This window comes from Lycium barbarum, chromosome 12 (genome assembly GCF_019175385.1).
Source record: "Lycium barbarum isolate Lr01 chromosome 12, ASM1917538v2, whole genome shotgun sequence".
In the NCBI taxonomy this organism is placed as follows: Eukaryota; Viridiplantae; Streptophyta; class Magnoliopsida; order Solanales; family Solanaceae; genus Lycium; species Lycium barbarum.
The window spans coordinates 91332497-91335920 of NC_083348.1; the positions used below are offsets into that span (position 1 = coordinate 91332497).

At 42.1% G+C, this 3424-nt stretch overlaps 1 non-coding gene across 1 annotated transcript; it reads left to right on the top strand.

Moving 5' to 3' along the window:
• The first annotated feature begins 2267 nt into the window (after positions 1–2267).
• LOC132625311 (small nucleolar RNA R71) lies at positions 2268–2374 on the top strand. Its single transcript, XR_009576747.1, has one exon. It is a non-coding gene; the product is annotated as a small nucleolar RNA R71 (small nucleolar RNA).
• Positions 2375–3424: the final 1050 nt, after the last annotated feature.

Here is a 3424-nt window from a genome sequence, read left to right on the forward strand (position 1 = left end):
TTCGGTGCTCACAAATTCCGGCGGGAATCCCCCGGATGTCTGCAATAGTCCAACCCAGAGCTCTTAAATGCTTTCTCAAGACTACGATGAGTCTTTGAATTTGGCCCTCATTCAGAAGCGATGACACAATAACTGGAAGAGTAGCATTTTCTCCAAGAAATACATATTTAAGATGTGATGGCAGTTTCTTGAGTTCCAGTTTCGGTGGCTCAATAATTGATGGTTTTGCTGGAGGAGTTGTTCGTTTCTCTAGATCAAGAGACAATTTCTTGGGCTCATAAGAGTAAGACCCCAGACCTGTGAGTGAATTCACTGTCTCATTATATCCCTCCATTTGGTTGGCATCAAAATTCAACAAGATGGCCAACAATGCTTCGCTCAAGCATTCTTCCTCCATTTTAAATTCCACTGCTTCATCCACCTTGTCAACAGAGTTTATGACTGAAATGCTTTGATAAGGACTAGGTAACTTCATGCCTTTGCTAGCGTGAAAAGTCACCTCCTCATCGTTCACCCGGAACTTTATTTCGTGCTTTTCGGAGTCCATAAGAGCCCTCCCTGTGGCAAGGAAAGGTCTTCCCAGAATAATAGGAATTTCTTGATCAATAGCACAATCAAGAATCACGAAATCTGCCGGCAGTAGAAATTCCCCGATTTGAACCAGCACATCATCAACTACTCCAACTGGCCTTTTTATCGATCTGTCAGCCATCTGCAACCTCATGGTAGTTGGCCTTGGCATAGCTAGCCCCGATCTCTTAAAAATTTCCAGGGGCATAAGATTTATGCTAGCCCCGTTATCACACAAAGCCCTGGCAAAATTTTGCTGCCCTATGGTGCATGGAATTGTGAATGCTCCAGGATCTTCCCTCTTTTGCACAGTGGTTTTGGAAAGAATGGCACTAACGCGGTGAGTGATACCCACAGTGTCGTGTTTCAATGGCTTTTTCTTCTTTGTTAAAAGATCCTTCAAATACTTAGCAAAGCCAGGCATTTCTTTAACAGCATCCATGAAAGGAATGTTCATCGTCAACTGCTTGAGTTGATCATAAAATCTCAAGCACTTCTCATCTTCTGTTTTTCTCACCAACCTTTGAGGAAAAGGCGGTGAAGATTTAAACAATTGGCTCAAAGGGCGAAGAGCACCGGAAAGTTTTGCCTTCCCCTTTTCCTGGTTTTCCACCGGTTCCTTTGGTTTATTAAGATTCAGCTCTTCTTCAACTACAATGGGGACTTCCTCCCCTGCTTCTTCCTCGACAATATCATCCAATACACTAGGCTGCGCTTCTTTTTCAACAATTGGTTCCTGATCAATTGGCTTTTTATTGTCACCCTGAAGTATTTTTCCACTTCTGGTGCTAATGGCAAGTACATTCTCCACAGAGTTCACTCCACTACCTTTTGGATTAGGAACTGTATCACTCGGTAATTGTCCCCGTTGAGGAGTATGCACTTCTCGGGAAAGGTCTCTGAATTGCGCTTCAAGCTTCTGAATGGAAGCTGAATGCGATAGTTGGACCTGGGACATTCCCTTGATTGTGTTCTCTGTTCTGTCTTGATTCATCAGCATTTTCTGCATCATACTCTTCAGTTCTGCAGAATCATTAGACGTGTTACCAGCAGAGTTAGTAGCTGAATTATCTTTCCATGGCTGGGAATTGGATGCTTGCCCCCTAGGTGGAATGTAGGGGTTAGAGCTCTTGTTGCCATAATTATTGTTATTGTAATTCCCTTGATTGGGATTACCCTGATCAGTTCTTCCATAATTCTGTCCTTGGTAATTTTGTTGAGGCCTTTGCCATGGGTGATTACCGGAACCTTGGTAGTTTTGCCGTTGATAACCCCCTTGCGAGTTATTGACATAATTTGCATCCTCATATTGTGGCTGCCCCTCAAGATAAGTTTCGTCAGAAACTTGATACATTCCGGGAGCATGAGGTGGCATCTCATCGATAACGTTTACACATTTGGCCTCTTTCTCCATAAGCCTTTTGGATAATAAATCCACGGTGGTTTGCAGTTGAGCGAACGCATGATCTCGCTCATGATTTTCTTTGGCCACCGCGGCCACAGAGGGACTACCATATGATAGGAATTCGCTATCAGTCGAATGCCAGGCTTGATTATGGGTAGTAAGCTTGTCGAGCAACCGGGTGATGTTGACAAAGGTTTTGTCCATAAAGCATCCCCCAGCTGCAGTGTTGACAGCTATTTGATTCATTGTATCTAGCCCCTTGTAGAACTTCTTTGTGAGAATTGCATCTGGAAATCCATGATTCGGAGATTGAGCTAGATAATATTTGAACCTCTCCCATGCAGCATATAGTTGTTCCCCTGGAAGTTGTTTAAACCCAAAAATCTTATCCCGAAGCTCAGCCTTTTTGCTGGGTGGGAACCATTTTTTTAGAAAGATATTGGCCAGCTCATTCCAGGTATGAATAGTATTGCTCGGGAGCTTTTCATACCATTCCCTAGCTTGGCCAGCTAATGAATATTTGAAAACCCGCAGTCGCAGTGCATCAGCAGGAACAACACCTTGAGATTGTTGGGAACATACATGCACGAAATTCTTTAGGTGTCGAAGTGGACAGTCTTCCGAAGAATTTCGGAAATAGCCTTCAAGTTTCAATAGCTGATAGATAGAACTATCAATTTTGAAATTAGCATTTCCTGTTCTCGGGGGAACTACAGCAGAAGCATAATCAGCTTCGTCGATGAATTCTGCAAATACATTCTCATCCTCCTCTTCTTCTGGTGCAGGATGGTTCACTTGGATCCCCCCTTGGTTCCCTTGATTGCGATGAGGTCTTCCAGCCATGTTCACCTGGTTCACTAAAACAGCAAACGAGGTGTGATGGAATAGAAAAAGTTTTAAAGAATAGTACACAACAATTAGTAATTTCTGAACCGTATTCCCCGGCAACGGCGCCAAAATTTGATACGCTCAAATTACACCTATTAATGGCGTAAAGCGGACGTTGTCAAATATAGTAACCCAACAAGGTTGGGGTCGAATCCCACAGGGAATATGGAGAGAAAAGAGTACTAATCGTATGCGATACCAATCTTTAAATGCTTTAATCCTATTCCGGATAGTTTGAATTGATTGTTGAATAATGTAATTGAATACTTTGACTTAGAATGTAATTAATATGAGAGAGAGACTAAGGTTGTGTTTCCCAATTTGATTAGATATTATGCTTCGGATTTCAATGTGATATACTTCTAATGGTTGTTCTAAGAATATGCACTTGATCTCTTAAAGACTTCTTAATGTTTCCCAACAGTTAAGCAGTATTTCCTCTTTATGATTCTTCCGAATATAAAAGAGTTACAATCGAAGAGCGACCAATAATGCCAATTTAGACTTATTCTTATTCCTAAGTTAGTCTATTAAACGAGGGTTAACGCCTCGAGTCATTGT